This window comes from Macaca fascicularis, chromosome 4 (assembly GCF_037993035.2).
Source record: "Macaca fascicularis isolate 582-1 chromosome 4, T2T-MFA8v1.1".
Lineage (NCBI taxonomy): Eukaryota > Metazoa > Chordata > Mammalia > Primates > Cercopithecidae > Macaca > Macaca fascicularis.
In genome coordinates this window covers 141,477,775-141,498,164 of record NC_088378.1, presented here as the reverse complement: position 1 = coordinate 141,498,164, position 20,390 = coordinate 141,477,775, and the positions used below count along the sequence as shown (strand labels likewise).

General features: G+C 49.7%; 1 long non-coding RNA gene across 2 annotated transcripts; it reads right to left on the bottom strand.

Moving 5' to 3' along the window:
* Positions 1 to 1,450: 1,450 nt before the first annotated feature.
* On the bottom strand, positions 1,451 to 13,327 carry LOC135970661 (uncharacterized). Of its 2 annotated transcripts, XR_012434019.1 has the most exons (4): positions 2,367 to 13,327; positions 2,250 to 2,282; positions 1,972 to 2,002; positions 1,451 to 1,767 (listed from the first exon to the last, which is right to left on the bottom strand). It is a non-coding gene; the product is annotated as an uncharacterized lncRNA (long non-coding RNA). The 2 variants fall into 2 exon arrangements; XR_010586461.1 differs by having other exon boundaries at positions 1,451 to 2,002.
* Between the last annotated feature and the right edge of the window lie 7,063 nt (positions 13,328 to 20,390).

Genomic DNA, 20,390 nt, shown 5'->3' with positions numbered 1-20,390 from the left:
GCTTCATTGTGCATCCCTCCCCCAGCCCCCAGATTGAGGGATGTGCTTTGTTTAGTGGGGCTGGCTGGCAGAAAGATGGAGAGGAGGTGGAGAGTGATTTGTGGAGGGGTGCAGGAAGGCTGCCCTAAGCTCCCCCTCAGGGTCTGTTTTTCTGGGCCTGGCCTGAGTATCCTGAGGCTCATGCTGCTGGCCTAGTGCTTGATTCTGTTTGCAAGAGAATAGCCAACGGAATGCCTGTCTGTGAGAGATGATGTTTGTCTGTCTGCTCCCAAAACTTGATCGCAGTGGAGGGCCTGGGGTAAGTCTGGAGGCTCCAGAGGGGGCTCTGGGCCAGGGATCCCCGCAGCTTCGAAGGCCAGAAGGCCAGGTCTGGACTGGGCACGCTGCCCTCTGTCGATTTAAGTAAGGCTTCTCATTGCAGGCTCCAGGCTTACCCCTGCCTGGGCTTGTCTGCTGGGGTCATTGGCTCTGCCTTCTGAGGGGTTGGGTGTCCTGTGGCCAGCTGTCTTAATCTTGGTAGCATCCGTGAGTCTTTTAAGCCTTTTCCCCCACTCTGTCATGTTGCCTTTGTTCATGTGCCCATCTCCTGTCTGTGTAGACTTTCTGAGCCTAATTGTATGCGTGCATTTCAATACCTGCCACAGATCTGCCTAAAGGTCTTCAAGGCAGTGCGGTTGGAGCTGTGTTCACTTCTCAGCCTTTAACTGCCCAAAAGGCAGGTAGATTACGGGTCCTGGTGGGGGTGGGAGGAACAAGCTTTGGAACAGGAGGAGGCCCCTCCCCAGCCATCTCAGTCCCCAGGACAGAACCATCACGGCACCTTTGTCATGCATCTCTCTGCTGTCTGCCAAGAAGACGGCCTCCCAGAGGAGGGGGAGGGGCAGGCCTGGGATTTGGCTGGAATCTCCACACCAGTGTTTCTCAGCTTGCCATCCTACAGGTTCCCCAAAAGTGCTCTCCCCAAGCCAGTCCAGAGAGTCCCTGCTGCCCATTTTCCTAGTGGTTCCTAAAACACCTTCCACAGTTTCCCCACTCAACACCACCCTCTTGTTTTTAGATTACAATTTGTACTGTGGGTGGTGTATTTCTGGCTTGGGCAAGAGGCCCATTCCCGAGAGGGATGCAGACAAGGGGTGGGTGCCTGGGTCCCTGGCTGCCTTGTGGCTGGATATGAGCCAGGTCAGGGGTCAGCCTCCTGCATGCCTAGAGTTCTAGCCGGCCCCCTCCTGGGGTGCTCAGGGTTGATGGGAGGTTGAGGCATGCTTTCCTTCCGTCTCACTGTCCTGTTATGCCTGAAGGGTAGGTGGCTTCACTTCAGCCAAGGTCAGCTCTCCCAGGCCCGGACCAGTGCTGGGGACCACCGTTGGGCCTGGAGGAGACTGGAAACCAGGCTGAGTCATCAGAACTGGTCCCATGATTGCCTGGGTCTTAGAAAGTCACCATAAAAAGATACTTCACATACACCTTTATTATGACAGTACAATGTCAAGACTCTTCACAGAGCACTGCCAGGGGACCCAGGTGAGGCCCACCTCTCCCCACCAGGTGTGGCGGCTGGCATGGCTGGATGGGGAGAGGTGAGATGAGCAGCCTTGCTGCTGTCAGCCCAGTCTTCCCGCTGTCAGCCCAGTCTTCCCTTCCCCTCACTGGAAGATGGGGTGCTGTTTGGTTGAAAAAACAGCTGAAAAAACTCAGTTGGGACCAATAGAGACTTGCTCTCGACCAGGTCTAGGAAACCACTTATTTTGACTTCTTAGGCCTGTCAATCTGAAGGCAAAAGAAAGGGAAGAAATGGAGGGCTGAGGGTTCAGGCTTGGCCCACCGTGGGAGATGATCTCTCTTAATAGTAATTTAGACAGATTCCTTTGCTCAGTGTGGACCAAGTCCCCTCTTCTCAACGATGGAACCTCTGATCTCCACCATGAGACCTGCAAACTGAGGTCACCTTATCCCAAATCCAGACACTCTTACCTCAAATAGAGGAGTCAACTCTAGTTGTAGCCTATAGGGAGTCAGAGGTGAGAGAAAGAGGAGTGGGGAGGATTGGTTAGGAACAAACTAGGAGGTGTGGACCAGGTTCTAAGTCCTGGCTCTGACTCCCTGGCTAATGGCACCTCCCCCTCCTGTGCCTCAGTTTCCTCACCTAGTAAAGAGGATTTGGACTAAATGAACTCTAAATTTCCTTCCAACTCAGACATAAAATTGCTGCCCCACTCTCATATGCCCTCCCATCTACCCACCCCACTTACTTCACATGGGAATGTAGACTTCTCTCAGCATACCTGTGAAGAGAAATGGGGGTAGGAAAGCTGGAAGTGGTGTTCAATGAGAAGTTGGCACAGGCCTCCCTGTACCCCGCCACCTACCTCCAAGCAGCCTTCCTGGGGAATCTGGCAGGTTTTCCCCTGAAGTTTGATCAAGAGATATAGGAGGAAGCCAGGAGCAGTGGCTCATGCCTATAATCCCAGCACTTTGGGAGGCTGAGGTGGGCGGATCACTTCAGGTCAGCAGTTCGAGACCAGCCTAGCCAACATGGTGAAACCCTGTCTCTACTAAAAATACAAGAAAAAATGGTGGTTTTTGTTTGTTTGTTTGTTTGTTTGTTTTGCATGTGGTGGTGCATGACTGTAATCCCGGCTACTCAGGAGGCTGAGATACAAGAATCACTTTAACCTGGGCAGCAGAGGTTATAGTGAGCTGAGATCGAGCCACTGCACTCAGCAACTGCACTGCCTGGGCAATAGGATGAGACTCTATCTCAAAAAAAAAAAGAAAAAGTAAAAAAGAGAGAGAGATAGGAGGAGTTTGAGAGCCCAGTTTTGATTTGGTTTTCATTGCTTGGGTGTTTATAAGAAACATACCTGGGCACGGTGGCTCATGCCTGTAATCCCAGCACTTTGGGAGGCCGAGGCGGGCGGATCACAAGGTCAGGAGTTCGAGACCAGGCTGGCCAACATGCTGAAACCCCGTCTCTACTAAAAATACAAAAATTAGCCAGGTGTGATGGTGGGCACCTGTAATCCCAGCTACTTGGAAGGTTGAGGCAGAAGAATTGCTTGAACCGGGAGGCGGAGGTTGCAGTGAGCCGAAATCGCATCATTGCACTCCAGCCTGGGCAACAACAGCGAAACTCCATCTCAAAAAAAAAAAAAAGAAGAAAGAAACATACTTCAGGAGGTAAAACTTCTCATGGGTAAGATGGGGGAGGAAGGAGAGGGAGAGAGAGAGACAAAGACAGAGAGAGATGGAGAGAATGTATACGTATATTGGGAGAAGGCAACATAAGTCAGCTAGAGAGGAAACAGGACCCCTAACCCACTCCCCTCTCTTCATATTCCCTAGGCTGCTCTTCTTGAAATTTCTTTTCTCAAGCCCCAGCCTCCCAGAGAGACTGATGTCCAGTGATGCTTAAGGTTGCTTCCAGCTCTGATATTCTGAGCATACCTGCTGTCCTGCCCTTTCTCCACTTCTTCCAGAGGAAGGCACCGGCAGCTCCCGCAACAACCACTGCGGAAGCCAGAAGCCCACAGAAGATCCAGACTGGGGGGTGCTTCATGTGGGGAGGCTCTGAAAGGCAAGAGGGTATGTGGGTCTCTGTGAGACCAGCCGGGCTCCCTACCTTTGCTACATGCCTCCAAACCCCAGTTGCTCATCTGAGGTTACACAAAGACTCAGCATCAGCCCGGTGCGTCACCAGACAGGAGAACCTATGTTCACGTCAAAGGGATCGCAGCGGACTGCTGACTCTGAGCAGTGCCATGCCCCAGGGGGTAAGTGGCTTAGGGTTCCAGGGACTCGGGGGCTGGGGCAGGCCATCCCTCAGCTAAGTTAGCTGGACACTGGAGGATAGAGGTCAAGGGCCTAGCATATTGGGATGGCTCCTCTCCAGGGGCTTTGCAGAGAGTCCCATGCACCAAGGGGAGTAGTGGGACAGGGAAAAGTGGTGGCAAAGACCTCCTAGACAAACTGGCTGCCTCTGGTCTTATCAAGCTGCCACACATCCTCCACACCAGGACTTCAGGCACCATTCCACTGTGTTCCATGGTGACTGTAGGTGATGCCCCACCCTGAGAGCCCTTGGGTGCTCAGCCCTGGGTCAGAACTTGAACACCAAGTGGGAAAAGGGCTGACCAAGCACGGGAAAGGAAAGGCAAGCAGAGTGGCTAGGACGGTCAGCAACAGAGCTGTGTTCATTGAGGACATGGGTATTGGAGTTTTGAGGGCTGGCTGAGGGGCCTGCACTCCATCCCTCCCACAGTGCCCTCAGCTCCTCCACCTTCCCCGCACTGACCAGTCCGCAACTATCAACTACCTACGGTGGGCCGTGGTCCCACCCCAGCTTTCAGGTATTTCCAGAGAGGGTAGATGCAGCCCGAGGTCAGGAAGGATTGTTTCCTTCCCTTCTCCCCTTCTGCAGCTCTGCTTGGTTCTGGCTGGCCTTTGCTGGAGTTGAAAGACTCAAGTGTGCTAAGAAGGAAGTCCTGGCCGTCATAGTTGTAGTGCCAGTGTCCCCAGCTGCTCTGGTTCCTCAACAACTCACAGACCACTGTGGTCTGGAGGGTGTGTGACTATGAAAAGTCAAAACCCCAGAACTCCAAAGTTACAAGAGGGCAAAACGGTGGCTCTCTCCACCTCCACTCCTACCTCCTCCCAAAATGCCTGAAATTCCCTTCTCTGATAAACCCTCACTCATTCCCCAAGACAAATCTTCTCTGTCATCCACATCCCCACTGAAGTCACGCTGCATCCACCCTCCCTCCCCTGCAGCAAGCGGCTCCCTCCCATGTACCCAGCATGCCCTGTTCAGCCACACATACCCACCCGCCCTCCTGAAGGCCCAGCACAGACAGCACTGTGTTTAAATCCCCGATCTACATGCCAGCTACTGGCTATATGCCCATGGCAAATGTAACAGAATCTCTCCAGGCCTTGCTTTCTTCATTTGGCAACTGGACATAAGCATAGTCTCTACCACACAAGTAAGAATTACATGAGATAATCCTTGCCAGTGTTAATGTAGGACCTAACAATAAGAAATCAAGAACTAGTAGCTGCTATTGTAAGGTATATTATTGGTAACAGCAAAATGAACAGCACTTACTAGGCTTAAATGTTTGCTCGATGAAAAAAAAATGATATTGGTTAGAAATATATTTTGCTCGCCGGGCGCGGTGGCTCACGCCTGTAATCCCAGCACTTTGGGAGGCCGAGGTGGGTGGATCACCTGAGGTCGGGAGTTCGAGACCAGCCTGACCAACATGGAGAAACCCCGTCTCTATTAAAGATACAAAATTAGCTGGGCGTGGTGGCACATGCCTATAATCCCAGCTACTACGGAGGCTGAGGCAGGAGAATTGCTTGAACCTGGGAGGCAGAGGTTGCGGTGAGCCAAGATCGTGTCATTGCACTCCAGCTTGGGCAACGAGAGTGAAACTCCGTCTCAAAAAAAAAAAAAAAAAAAAAGAAATATATTTTGCTCAGGTCACCAGGGTTCTTATTAACTACTGGTGGTGGCAGGAGATGAATGTCAGAAAAAGGCCAGTTTTTCTCATTTCCTGGATTTGAGAAAGATGGATAAGATTTTTTCACCTGGCCGGGTGCGGTGGCTCACACCTGTAATCCCAGCACTTTGGGAGGCCCAGGCGGGCAGATCACGAAGTCAGGAGTTTGAGACCAACCTGGCCAACATGGTGAAACCCCATCTTTACTAAAAATACAAAAATTAGCCAGGCATGTTGGTGTGTGCCTGTAATCCCAGCTACTTGGGAGGCTGAGGCAGGGGAATCGCTTGAACCTGGGAGGTGAAGTTTGCAGTGGGCCAAGATCGTGCCATTGCACTCCAGCCTGGGCAATAAGACAAAAAAAAAAAGACTATTTTCACCTGAAGGGAAGGCTTGAGAGCTTAAAGACAGTGGTTTATTTATTTATTTATTTATTTGAGACGGAGTCTTGCTCTGTCGCTCAGCCTGGAGTGCAGTGGTGCTATCTCGGCTCACTGCAAGCTCTGCCTCTGGGTTCATGCCATTATCCTGTCTCAGCCTCCCCAACAGCTGGGACTATAGGTGCACACCGCCACACCCAGGTAATTTTTTGTATTTTTAGTAGAATGGGGTTCCACTGTGTTAGCCAGGATGCTCTCGATCTCCTGACCTTGTGATCTGCCAGCCTCAGCCTCCCAAAGTGCTGGGATTACAGGTGTGAACTACCGTGCCCAGTGACTGTGGGTTATTTCTTAGATACTTATTCCTTGACTGGGGGAAAGGGTGAGGGTCTTATACTTCTGTCCTACTCTTGCTAATACCTAAGACCCAGTCCTTTTGGCACCACTGGGTACATAAAACAAGGTCTGGGTCAGGGATGAATTCCCCCAGGCAGGAGGAGATAGCATCAGGATCTCAGTGAAGCAGGGTGGTATCTGAGTGCCTAGCACAGTGCCCCACGCAGAGCTTAATGCATCTTAGCTAAACAATAACGAATGCAGCTGCACATCTTCAGACCTATATTGAGCTCTTCTCTCTTTCCTGCCTCCTCCTGAGTCCCCAAGCCTAATCACCTTGGCTCTGGTTGTTGTGTGCCATGATACTCCTCAGGATGGTGACAAGGTGCTTGGCTCTGGCCTTCAGTCTGAGAACTAGCTTCTCCCAAGCTCTTAGGTCCCTGGCCTGAGCCCAGGATGTGCGGGGCTCTGCCCCCTGCCCTCCTTGCAGCACCATAAGAAACGGTGGTCATCCAGATGGCCTGAGACTTCATAAGGGGCTTGCCCAGGGCAGGACTGGGAAAGAGCAATGAAGTTGTAGTGCAGAGTGGGTTGCTGAGGAAAAGAGAATGATGGGAAAGGGTTATTTTCCAACAGGAGTCTGGCCTGGGAGACACTGCACAGGGTGCCTATGTGGTGAGGCTGTGTGACTATTTTTTAGGGCACCAAAGGAGTGGGTAAGGGGAATGCGGACTGAACAATGGGAAGGGAACCTCTTGTCTCCCTGCAGGGTCTCATCTAGACTCATTGTTTTAAATAGTAATGACTCCCAAATCTCTACATCCCTGCTCTTCACATCGGCATATCCAACTAACTAACTACCTGTTGGTCATCTGCACCTAAGGTTCCATATGGCCTCAAACCTGACACATCCAAAACTGAGTATTTCCTCTTGGCCCTGGCCATGGAACAACCTGCCTCTCATCCTATACCCCTGCTGGGTGGCATCATCCTCTCACCCGCCTGCTTACTCAAGCCAAACTGGGTTGAGGTGTGGGCAACTACCTCAATGTAGCCTCCTGGTACAACATCATGAAGCAATCTGAGAGGTCATGGAACAAAAAGGCTCATGGACCAAATTTAAATACTCAAATAACATGGTTTATTAAATAAATGTAAAACACATTCTGAGAAGCAGGAGCCAAGTGCTGGGTTGGGTCAACACACGGGAGAGGGTGCAAGTTGGGTGGAATGATCACACCAGCTGAACTGTGGGTCATGCAGTGTGCATACCCATCACATTGAGACTTCATGAATCCTGGAGTGCCTCACGTCTCACGTATTTAGGGTACTGTGAATATTTAGTGCCTACTCAGTCCTTCTGTCCCTTTCAATCTCTGTACACACGAATATGTTGTACTATCTACAGATGACTAATTTAGTTATCTATGTGCAACACTTCTTTTGAGTCCCCTCCAGCCTGTTTGTTTTCCTGTCTTCTACAACACAATTGGATATTCCCAAACAGTTGGCATATCTGGTGTTTATCCTAGACTGCTGTCTCCCTTCACACCCCCTAGTTTCAAACAGTCACCAAGCCCTGCTGATTTTTAACTTCCTGTTTCTTGAATCTGGACATTCCTCTACCTCCACCAAACCAGCCCATAGTATAGTTTGCTTGGATTATAGCCAGAGTCTTTCTAACTGGTCTCTCTCCCTCCAGTCTTAAGCATCTAAAATCTGTCCTCCTTGATATAATCAGAATGATCTATCCAGAAATACATATCAGACCGCATACCTCTCTGCTCCTCCTCTAAGGATTCCCCTTTTGTCCTCAGGATAGTTTCCAAGCTCCTTAGTAAGCTAAACAAGGACGCTTGAAGGCTGCTGTCTCCACCCTCATCACACCCTGCCTTCACCTGACCCACTTGGAACAGGAAGGTTGGAGCACTTCTGTACTCCTCCTGCAGTTCCACCTCCCAGTGCCTTCCTGAGATGGTCCACTGGAGGGAAGACCCATCCTTCCCTTCTCCAAACACCACTTAATCCCTTTCATTAAACCCTTACCCTGGCCTCAAACCATCTACCACGCTGCTCTACTCCTTTATTTCAGAGATGGCTCTGACTTTCACTCAGAGGTGGTGGGCTAACCCTGACACTCACGCTACCACTTGTCTATGGCTGTGCTTCCCTCTTGGGGGCCATCTCTTTTCCTGTTCAGAGCCGATTCCTCCAACTGCCTTGATCCCTTGGTTATTCCCTCTATTCAGCACGGAAGTCCTGAAAACCAGCTCCTGACAGAGGTAAAAGGGTACAGTGCAATGCTCTCCAAGCTCCCAGGAGCCTGAGAATCACCTGGATTGTTTCTCAGGCCTTTTCCCTTAAGAGCCTGACTCAGAAGGGTTGGGTCCAAAATTATTTACGTATATATGTATGTATGTATGTATGTATGTATGTATGTATTTAGACAGAGTCTTGGTCTGTCACTCAGGCTGGAGTAATTTTGTATTTTTAGTAGAGGCAGGTTTCACCATGTTGGCCAGGCTGGTCTCGAACTCCTGACTCCTGACCTCAGGTGATCCGCCTGCCTAATTTTTTTCTTTTTTTGAGACAGAGTTTTGCTCTCGTTGCCCAGGCTGGAGTGCAATGGTGCAATCTTGGCTCACCAAAACCTCTGTCCCCTGGTTCAAGCGATTCTCCTGCCTCAGCCTCCCAGGTAGCTGGGATTACAGGCATGCGCCACCACACCCAGCTAATTTTGTATTTTTAGTAGAGAGGGGGTTTCTCCATGTTGGTCAGACTGGTCTCGAACTCCTGACCTCAGGTGATCCACCCACCTCAGTAGGCATGTGCTACCACACCCAATTAATTTTTATATTTTTTGTAGAGTGGGGTTTTGCCATATTGTCCAGGCTGGTCTCAAACTCCTGGGTTCAGGCAATCCACCCACTTCAGCCTCCCAAAAGTGCTGGAATTACAGGTGTGAGCCACTGTGCCCAGCCTATTTTTTTTTTTTTTTTTGAGACAGAGTCTCGTTCTGTCGCCAGGTTGGAGTGCAATGGCGTGATCTCAGCTCACTGCAACCTCCACTTCCCGGGTTCAAGTGATTCTCCTGCCTCAGCTTCCCGAGTAGCTGGGATTACAGGCACGTGCCACCACACCTGGCTACTTGTTGTATTTTTAGTAGAGATGGGGTTTCGCAATGTTGGCCAGGCTGGGCTTGAACTCTTGACCTCGGGTGATCTACCCTCCTCGGCCTCCCAAAGTGCTGGAATTAACAGGCATGAGCCACCGTGACCAGTCCTATATTTTGTTTTTCAAAAATGGGGTCTTGGCCGGGCACAGTGGCTCACGCCTATAATCTCAGCACTTTGGGAGGCCAAGGCAAGTGGATCACGAGGTCGAGTTCCAGACCAGTCTGGACAACACAGTAAATCTCGTCTCTACTAAGGATACAAAATTTAGCCAGGCGTGGTGGCACGCACCTCTAATCCCAGCTACTCAGGAGGCTGATGCAGGATAATCACTTAAACTTGGGAGGAGGAGGTGGCAGTGAGCCGAGATCAGGATACTGAACTCCAGCCTGGGCAACAGAGTGAGATTCCGTCTTGAAGAAAAAAAACAAAAAAACACAAAAATTAACTGGATTGAACCCGGGAGGCGAGGTGGTAGTGAGCTGAGATTGCGCCATTGCACTCCAACCTGGGTGACAAGACTGAAACTCTGTCTCAAAAAAATAAATAAAAAAAATACAAACATTAGCTGGGCGTGGTGGTGTGTGCCTGTAATCTCAGCTATTTGGGAGGCTGAGGCAGGAGAATCACTTGAAACTGGCAGGCAGAGGTTGCTGTGACTCTAGCCTGGGAGACAGTGAAATTCCATTTCAAAAACAGAACAAAACAAAAGATGGGGTCTTGCTTGCTATGTTGCCCATGCTGGAATGCAGAGGCACAATCATAGCTCACTGCAGCCTGGAACTCCTGGGATCAAGTGATCTTCCCACCTCAGCCTCTTGAGTAGCTGGAACTGCAGGGACGTTCTACCATACCCAGCTCAAGAGACGGAGTCTGGCTCTGTCACCAGGCTGGAGTGCAGTGGGGCAATCTCGGCTCACTGCAACCTCTGCCTCCTAGGTTCAAGTGATTCCCCTGCCTCAGCCTCCCAAGTAGCTAGGATTACAGACATGCACCACTACCCCCAGCTAATATTTGTATATTTGGTAGAGATGGGCTTTCACCATGTTGGCCAGGATGCCTTTGATCTCTTGAGCTCATGATCCGCCCACCTCGGCCTGCCAAAGTGCTGGGATTACAGGCGTGAGCCACTGTACCGGTCTTTTTTTTTTTTTTTTTTTTTTTGAGACGGCGTCTTGCTCTATTGCCCAGGCTGGAGTGCAGTGGTGCCACCTCGGCTCACTGCAACTTCCTTCTCCTGGGTTCAAGCCATTCTCATGCCTTAGCCTCCCAAGTACTTGAGATTACAGGCACCGGCCACCGCACCTGGCTAATTGTTTTGGATTTTTCGTAGAGATGGGAGATGGGGTTTCATCATGTTGGCCACGCTGGTTTCAAACTCCTGACTTCAAGTGTTCTGCCCGCCTCGGCCTCCCAAAGTGCTAGGATTACAGGCGTGAGCCACCTCGTCCATTCAATAATCTGTATTTTTTTTTTTTTTTTTTTGAGACAGAGTCACGCTCTGTCACCCAGGCTGGAGTACGGTGGTGCAATCTCGGCTCACTGCAACCTCTGCCTCCAGGGTTCAAGCGATTCTCCTACCTTAGCCTCCTGAGTAGCTGGGACTAGAGGCGCGTGACATTACGGCCTGGCAAATTTTTTGTATTTTTAGTACAGACGGGGTTTCACAGTGTTAGCCAGGATGGTCTGGATCTCCTGACCTGGTGATCTGCCCGCCTCGGCCCCTGAAAGTGCTGGGATTCCAGGTGCGCACCACCACATCCGGCTGATTTTTGTATTTTTAGTAGAGTCAGGGTTTCACCATGTTGGCCAGGCTGGTCTGGAATTCCTGACCTCGGGTGATCCGCCTGCTTCAGCCTCCCAAAGTGCTGGGATTACAGGCGTGAGCAACCAGGCCCAGCCAAGAATCTGATTTTTTGTTTGTTTGTTTGGTTTGGTTTGGTTTCTTTGAGAGGGAGTTTCGGTCTTGTTACCCAGGCTGTAGTGCAATGGAACGATTTCAGCTCACCGCAACCTCTGCCTCCTGGGTTCAAGCGATTCTCCTGCCTCAGCCTCCTGAGTAGCTGGTATTACAGGCATGCACCATCACGCCCAGCTAATTTTTTTGTATTTTTATTAGAGACAGGGTTTCTCCACATTGGTCAGGCTGGTCTCGAATTCCCCACCTCAGGTAATCTGCCCTCCTCGGCCTCCTAAAAGTGTTGGGATTATAGGCGTGAGTGACCGTGCCTGGCCAATAATCTACTTTTAACAAGCACCTCAGATGATTCTTTTAAGACATACTACCTTGGACAAGGTTTTCACTCTTTGGGCCTCACGTTCTTCATATATGAGAAAATTACCAATCTCAGAGGATTAGAGGTCATACCAAAAAAGACACCTGGTAGTTACGCTAAAATATATATATATATATTGTTGTTTGTCTGTTTTGAGACGGAGTCTCACTCTGCTGCCCAGGCTACAGTGCAGTGGTGCGATCTTGGCTCACTGCAACCTCCGCCTTTCAGGTTCACACTATTCTCCTACCGCAGCCTCCCGAGTAGGTGGGACTACAGGCGCCTGCCACCGCGCCCGGCTAATTTTTTGTATTTTTAGTAGAGACGGGGTTTCACAGTGTTAGCCAGGATGGTCTCGATCTTCTAACCTCATGATCCTCCAGCTTCGGCCTCCCAAAGTCTAGTACAGGCGTGAGCCACCACGACCGGCCACGTTAAAATGTATTTTTAAGTCCAGGTTAAAAACCGCGACGAGGCGAAACCCCATCTCTACTAAAAAAATACAAAACTTAGCTGGGCGTGGTGGTGCATGCCTGTAATCCCAGCCACTCAGGAAGCTGAGACAGGAGAATCGCTAGAACCCGGGAGGCAGAGGTTGTAGTGAGCCGAGATTGTGCCACAGAACTCCAGCCTGGCGACAGAATGAGACTCCGTCTCCAAACATATATATATATATATATATATATACACACACACACACGTATATGTGTATATATGTATATTTTTAACAAACACAGCTGCTATCATTGGCTCCTTTTCTCTTTTCTCTTTTTTTTTTTTGAGACAGGGTCTCACTCTGTCACCCACCTTGAAGTGCAGTGGCACAATCATGAGGCCCACTGCAACCTCTGCCTCCCAGGCTCAAATGATCCTCCCACCTCAGCCTCCAGAGTAACTGGGACTACAGGCGTGCACCACCACGCCTGGCTTATTTTTTTGTATTTTCTGTATTGACAGGTTTTCATCATGTTCCCCAGGCTGGTCTCCAACTCCTGCACTCAAGCAATCCTTGGCCCAGCTCGGCCTCCCAAAGTCCTAGGATTATGGGCATAAGGACCTCCTACAGCCAAGTTTAATCTTCAAGTGTGAGACATGGGACAATTACTTACCAGAGACAACCAGTTTCAGAGGAAGCCCTACCTACCCGCTAAGCCTGACTTTATCGTGCAAGCTCCATCGCCCCAGACCTCCCTGGGCTCCAAAAAGCGCTCCCAAGGGGCCTCATAAAGGCCACAGTTTGGGGAAGGTTATGGCTCAGGGGAAGGGGGGAGGTGCTACATAATTAAGTCCCCCTACGACTCAGCACCCGCGTAAGGCATCGTCAGGACTCCAGTGGTGGTGGTGGTGGCACCCGGCCTCAGTCTCCCCGGAGGGCTGGACTCTCGCTGCCAGGCTGCAGGGGTCAGACGTTATCGGGGAGGGGGTCACTTAGCAGGTATGGAGGGCGGAGCAGAGTCCCGCACTCACTGGCTTGACTTCCGGAACGAACCGTCACCAGCAAGGACAGCAGTAGGACGAGGTGGGGTGCAAGAGGGCGGGCGGCCGGGATTGGTGCTTCTCGCTCAGGTGCAGGTCCCCTGCCACTAGTCCCGTGGATATCACAGGCGGTGCTTCCAGCCAGTGCTCCCAGCCAGCGTAGTCCGGCCCAGCTCCCAGCGAACATACCGGGAGGCTCCCATTGGACCGGAGCTGCTATGGAGGCGGGACTTTACCTTTTTCTTGAATCCCATTGGGTTAAATCCAGTCCGACCAAGCGTCTCTCCTCAGCAGTGGGAGGGGTGATTGGGCTCACCCATACTTAAGAATTTGGGGTTTGAGATCCGACTCGGTGGCTCAGGCCTGTAATCCCAGCACTTTGTGGGGGCCGAAGCGGGCAGATCACCTGAGGTCAGGAGTAGGAGACCAGCCTGGCCAACAAGGAGAAACCCCGGCACGCACCTGTAATCCCAGCTACTCGGCAGGCTGAGGCAGGAGAATCTCTTGAACCCGGGAGGCGGAGCTTGCAGAGAGCAGATATAGCTAGAGCCACTGCACTCCAGCCTGGCGACAGAGTGAGACTCCGTCTCAAAAAAAAAAAAAGGAGAATTTGAGATTTAAGTTGTCTCTCCTTGGTCGCTGTGGAGTCAAGTGTTTTTATGTTCAGACATCTTCCTGCCCATTTTTAAAATTTATTTATTTATTTATTTTCATTTTTATTTTATTTTATTTATTTTATTTTATTTCTCTCTGTCGGCCAGGCTGGAATGCAGTGGTGCGATCTCAGGTCACTGCAACCTCCGCCTCCTGGGTTCAAGCGATTCTCCTGCCTCAACCTCCCAAGTAACTGGTATTACAGGTGGTGCCACCACGTCCAGCTAATGTGTTTTTTTTTGTTTTTTTTGTTTTTTGTTTTTTTTGAGACGGAGTCTCCCTTTGTCACCCAGGCTGGAGTGCAGTGGCACCATCTCGGCTCACTGCAAGCTCCGCCTCCTGGGTTCACGCCATTCTCCTGCCTCAGCCTCCGAGTAGCTGGGACTACAGGCACGCACCACCACGCCCGGCTAATTTTTGTATTTTTAGTAGAGACGGGGTTTCACCGTGTTAGCCAGGATGGTCTCGATCTCCTGACCTCGTGATCCGTCCTCCTCGGACTCCCAAAGTGCTGGGATTACAAGCGTGAGCCACTGCGCCCCGCAGTAATTTACTTCTATAACAAACCTGCTCACTTAAAAGCTTTTTGGCCGGGGCAGTGGCTCACACCTGTAATCCCAGCACTTTGGGAGGCCGAGGTGGGCGGATCACCTGAGGTCAGGAATTAGAGACCAGCCTGGCCAACATGGTGAAACCCCAACTCTACTAAAAATACAAATATTAGCCGGGCATGGTGGCACGCATCTGTAGTCCCAGCTACTTGGGAGGCTGAGGCAAGGGAATGACTTGAACCTGGGAGGGGGAGGTTGCAGTGAGCCAAGATTGCGCCACTGCACTCCAGCCTGGGTGGCAGAGCAAGACAATGTCTAAAAAAAAAAAAGCAAAAAGTTTTAAAAAGAAAATAGTGGAAAGGTAGAGACTCTAGAAGAGGGAGAAGGCCTAAGGCAATTTCTCTTCCTCTCTTCCCCACCATTCTTTCAGCACTGTGGGGAGAGGGAGAGTATGGGGTGCAGGGTAGATGAGAGTAGACAATTGTGATTATTTGAGGAGGGTTTTTGGGTTAGGGAGTGAGCTGCTTACTGATGTTATTTATTTATTTTTTTTTTGAGACAGAGTCTCACTGTGTCGCCTAGGCTGGAGTGAGATCTCGGCTCACTGCAACCTCTGCCTCCCGGGTTCAAGTGATTCTCCTGCCTCAGCCTCACAAGTAGCTAGGACTGCAGGCAGGCACCACCATGCCTGGCTAATTTTTTGTATTTTTAGTAGAGATGGGGATTTCACCATGTTGGCGCAGCTGATCTCAAACTTCTTTTTTCTTATTTTTTTTTGTTTGAGACGGAGTCTCACTCTGTCGCCCAGGCTGGAGTGCAGTGGTGTGATACTGGCTCACTGCAAGCTCCGCCTCCCGGGTTCATGCCATTCTCCTGCCTCAGCCTCCTGAGTAGCTGGGACTACAGGCGCCCACCACAACGCCCCGCTAATTTTTTTTTTTTTTTTTTTGGTATTTTTAGTAGAGACGAGGTTTCACCGTGTTAGCCAGGATGGTTTCAATCTCCTGACCTCGTGATCCACCCGCCTTGGCCTTCCAAAGTGCTGGGATTACAGGCATGAGCCACTGCTCCCAGTCTGCTGATCTCAAATTTCAGACCTCAGGTGATCCCCCCACCTCGGCCTCCCAGAGTGCTGGGATTACAGGCGTGAGCCCCTCGCCTGGCCAAAAAACTTTTATATTAAGTTCGGGGTACATGAGCAGGTTTGTTATAGAGGTAAATTGCCTGTCACAGGGGTTTAGTGTACAGATTTGTTAATCACCTTGTAATTCTTTCCACCATTTATTTACCTTTCTCCACAGCAGCCTATTCACTTAACAATAAACTGAGTGCCCATTATGTGCCAAGAACTGGAGATAAGGATATGAGTAAGGAATCTTACTTATCTCCAGTTTTTGTAGCATATACTCATTCTGTTTCTCTTTCCTTCGTCCTAGTTTGAGTGCCCAGCAGGTGTTTCAAGTCACTGATTATATATCCACTCTGTGAAAGTTGTTTGTGCAGCCTGCATACCTACCTTCCTTTGGAACTTTGGTATTCTTTTTTTTTTTTTTTTTTTTTTGAGACAGAGTCTTGCTCTGTCGCCCAGGCTACAGTTCAGTGGTGTGATCTCGGCTCACTGCAACCTCCGCCTCCCGCGATTCTTCTGCCTCAGCCTCCCGAGCATCTGGGATTACAGGCGCCTGCCACCGTGCCTGGCTAATTTTTATATTTTCAGTAGAAATGGGGTTTCACCATCTTGGCCAGGCTGGTCTCGAACTCCTGACCTCATGATCCACCCACTTTGGCCTCCCAAAGTGTTGGGATTACAGGCGTGAGCCACCATGCCGGGCCATGAACTTCAGTATTCTATAGATAGTATTTGATAGATCCAAAGGGAGTAGATTAGGGGTCCAGAGAGTGTCCCGAAGCTTAAAAGAAAAATGATTTGGCTGGGTGTGGTGGCAGGCACCAGGTGTGGTGGTACGTGCCTGTAGTCCCAGCTACTGGGGAGGCTGAGACGGGAGAATCCTTTGAGCAGTGAGCTATGATCATGCCACTGCATTCCAGTCTGGGCAAGAGAGCGAGGCCCTGTCTCCATCAAAAAAAAAAAGAAGATACATAAACTGAGAAATCCATTGTGTTCTAATTTACTTAACCAGCCCCTTATTAATGAATTTGAATGTTTGCTTGTTTCATTTTTGCCTTTACAATGTTGTGACAGATGTCTTCATACATTATCTTGCCTCTAATTATTGCTCTCTCTCTCTTTTTTTTTTTTCCTGAGACAGAATCTCACTCTGTTGCCCAGGCTTGACTTGGCTGACTGCACCCTTCACCTCCTGAGGGGTGCGCCACTATGCCCTGCTAATTTTTTTTTTTTTTTTCGAGACAGAGTTTTGCTCTGTCGCCCAGGCTAGACTGCAGTGGTGTGATTTCGGCTCACTGCAACCTCCACCTCTAAGGTTCAAGTGATTCTCCTGCCTCAGCCTCCCCAGGAGCTGGGACTACAGGCACATGCTACTATGCCTGGCTAATTTTTTATATTTTTAGTAGAGATGGAGTTTTACTGTGTTAGCCAGGATGGTCTCGATCTCCTGACTTCGTAGTCCACCTGCCTCAGCCTCCCAAAATACTGGGAATACAGGCGTGAGTCACCACACCTGGCCAATTTTTTGTATTTTTAGTAAAGATGAGGTTGCACCATGTTAGCCAGGCTGGTCTTAAACTCCTGACCTCAGGTGATCCTCCCACCTTGGCCTCCTAAAGTGCTGAGATTACAGGTGTGAGCCACTACGCCTGGCCCAATTATCTTACTTATTATTATTATTTTTTTTGGGATGGAGTTTTGCTCTTGTTGCCCAGGCTGAAGTGCAATGGTGCAATCTCGGCTCACTGCAACCTCCGCCTCCCTGGTTCAAGTGATTCTCCTGCCTCAGCCTCCTGAGTAGCTGGGATTACAAGCCCCCACTACCACCCTTGGCTAATTTTGTGTTTTTAGCAGAGACAGGGTTTCTCCATGTGGGCCAGGCTGGTCTCAAACTCCTGACCTCAGGTAATCTGCCTGTCTCGGTCTCCCAAAGTGCTGGGATTACAGGTGTGAGCAACCACACCCGGCTACTTTTTATGATTAATATTAAATATTTTTATTTAATTATTTATTTTCTTTATTATTGTCATTTTTACTTTAAGTCTCAGGATACATGTGCAGAATGTGCAGGTTTGTTACATAGGTATACATGTGCCATGGTGATTTGCTACACCTATCAACCTGCCATCTAGGTTTTAAGCCCCACGTGCATTAGTTATTTGTCCTAATGCTCTCCCTCCCTTTTTCCCCAACCCTATTTTATTTTTTTGAGACAGAGTCTCTCTCTATTGCCCAGGCTGGAGCGCAATGGTGCGATCTCAGCTCACTGCAACTTCCACCTTCCAGGGTCAAGCGATTCTCCTCCCTCAGCCTCTGGTGTAGCTGGGATTATAGGTGCCTGCCACCATGCCTGGCTAATTTTTGTATTCGTTGGCCAGGCTGGTCTCGAACTCCTGACCTTGTAATCCACATGCCTCGGCCTCCCAAAGTGCTGGGATTACAGGCCTAAGCCACCACACCTGACCAAGACAGAGACTTTTAACCTTTTGAACCTTTGAATTTTGAACCAAGTGAAAACATAAAATAAAAGGTAATTCCAAGGAGAAAAAAACAAAACAAAAAAAACTCATAGTGAAAACTTAAGGAAGAAAAACTCACCCTCATAGAATTCTCTTACCTTCATTAAGAGAAAACAAAAGTTGTCTAAAAATTATATCAATCTTTTTTTTTTTTTTTGAGATGCAGTCTTGCTCTGTTGCCCAGGCTGGAGTGCAGTGGTGCGATTTCAGCTCACCTGCAACCTCTGCCTTAAGGGCTTAAGCGATTATCCTGCCTCAGCTTCCTGAGTAGCTGGGACTACAGTTGCGTGCCATGATGCCCAGCTAATTTTTGTATTTCTAGTAGATATGGGGTTGCACCATGTTGACCAGGCTGGTCTTGAACTGACCTCAAGTGATCCACCTTGGTCCACCCTGGACCTCCCAAATTTCTGGCATTACAGGCGTGAGCCACTGCTCCCAGCCAAAGCCCAACGTTTACAAGGGATTCTTTTTTTTTTTTTTTTTTCCAGATGGAGTTTTGCTCTTGTTGCCCAGGCTGGAGTGCAATGACGCAATCTCTGCTCACTGCAGCCTCCGCCTCCCAGGTTCAAGCGATTCTCCTGCCTCAGCCTCCCAGGTTCAAGCGATTCTCCTGCCTCAGCCTCCCCAGTAGCTGAGATTATTGGTGCATGCCACCACACCCAGCTAATTTTTAGTAGAGATGGGGTTTCACCATGTTGGCCAGGCTGGTCTCAAACTCCTGACCTCAGATGATCCACCCTCCTCGGCCTCCCAAAGTGCTGTGATTGCAGGTGTCAGCCACCACGCCTGGCCTTTACACGGGATTCAAATGGTCTAATGCGACAGTTGTGGCTTTAGTGAGCTCAGGATGCCCTCTGGTGTCCATGTGGGCTCAAGGATGTGATATTTTGAAAAACAATTCGGGGGGACACGTAATTGAAGCCATTTGCCAACTTTTCAAGATTCTCATTCGTTTTTATTTTGTTTTGTTTTGTTTTTGGAGACAGAGTCTCACTGTGTTGCCCTGGCTGGAGTGCAGTGGTGCGATCTTGACTCAACTCCGCCTCCCTGATTCAAGCAATTCTCTGCCTCAGCCTCTAGAGTAGCTGGGACTACAGGTGCATGCCACCATGCCCGACCAGTTTTTGTATTTTTTGTAGAGGCGGGGTTTTACCATGTTGGCCAAGGTGGTCTGGAACTCCTGGCCTCAAGTGATTCATCAGCCTTCGTCTCCCAAAGTGCGGGGATTACAGGCATGAGCCACCACGCCTGGCCTTTTTATTTTATTTTATTTTTTTTGAAACAGAGTGTCACTCTTTTGCCCAGGCTGGAGTGTTGGTGGCCTGATTTCTGCTCACTGTAACCTCCACCTCCCTGGCTCAAGCGATTCTCCCACCTCAGCCTCCCAAGTGGCTGGGATTACAGGCGTGAGCCACCAAAGATTCTCTTTCTTAGCCCATTCTGTTATCCCTGTGAGTTTGCTAATAGTTGTCATACTAGGTCACCTTGTATTTGGATCAGAAGGTATACAAGGAGATCCGAGGGTCTCCTCTGCCTCATAGTGCTCTCCCAGTCCTCTTCTGATGTTAGAGATCAAACCAGGTTGCCTCAGGTCAGTGGTTCTCAAAATGTAGTTCTGGGACAAACAGCACTGGCATCACCTGGAAACTTGTTAGAAATGCAGTTCTCAGCCAGGCGCAGTGGCTCATGCCTGTAATCCCAGCACTTTGGGAGGCCAAGGTGGGTGTATCACCTGAGGTCAGGAATTTGAGACCAGCCTGGCCAACATGGTGAAACACCGTCTCTACTAAAAATACAAAAAGTTAGCTGGGCGTGGTTGCAAGCACCTGTAATCCCAGCTACTTGGGAGGCTGAGGCAGGAGCATCGCTTGAACCCAGGAGGTGGAGGTTGCAGGGAGCCGAGATTGCGTTATTGCACTCCAGCCTGGGGGACAACAGCGAGACTTAACCTCAAAAACAAAACCAAAAACAAACAAAAAAAGAAATGCAATTCTCTGGCCTTGCCCACACATACTATATCAGAAACTGCAGTTTGACCTCCCCCTATCCCTGGAGAATTCTGCTTTTCAAATCAGGCCTTCCTCTTTTTCTGTGTCTCTGTCTTAAGTCTCAATATTGAGTAGCTGTGATTTTGGAATAGTCAGATGTGGGACACCCTTTCTTGCCAGGAAGCACCGGCTCCTCAGTCAGCTGAGTCTGATTCTTGGCCTGGCCCAGGGAAAGAAATTCACATCCTGGATTCTCAGCAATGCTCTCTTGTCCCAGCTGCCTGTTGGGCTCCTACTTATACCTCAAAACATAGCTTGAACATTGTCTCTCTTGTGAACGTTCTGTGACTCCTAGGTCACAGATGATGGTCTACTTGTGAGTTTGCAAAGTATATGTACACGTC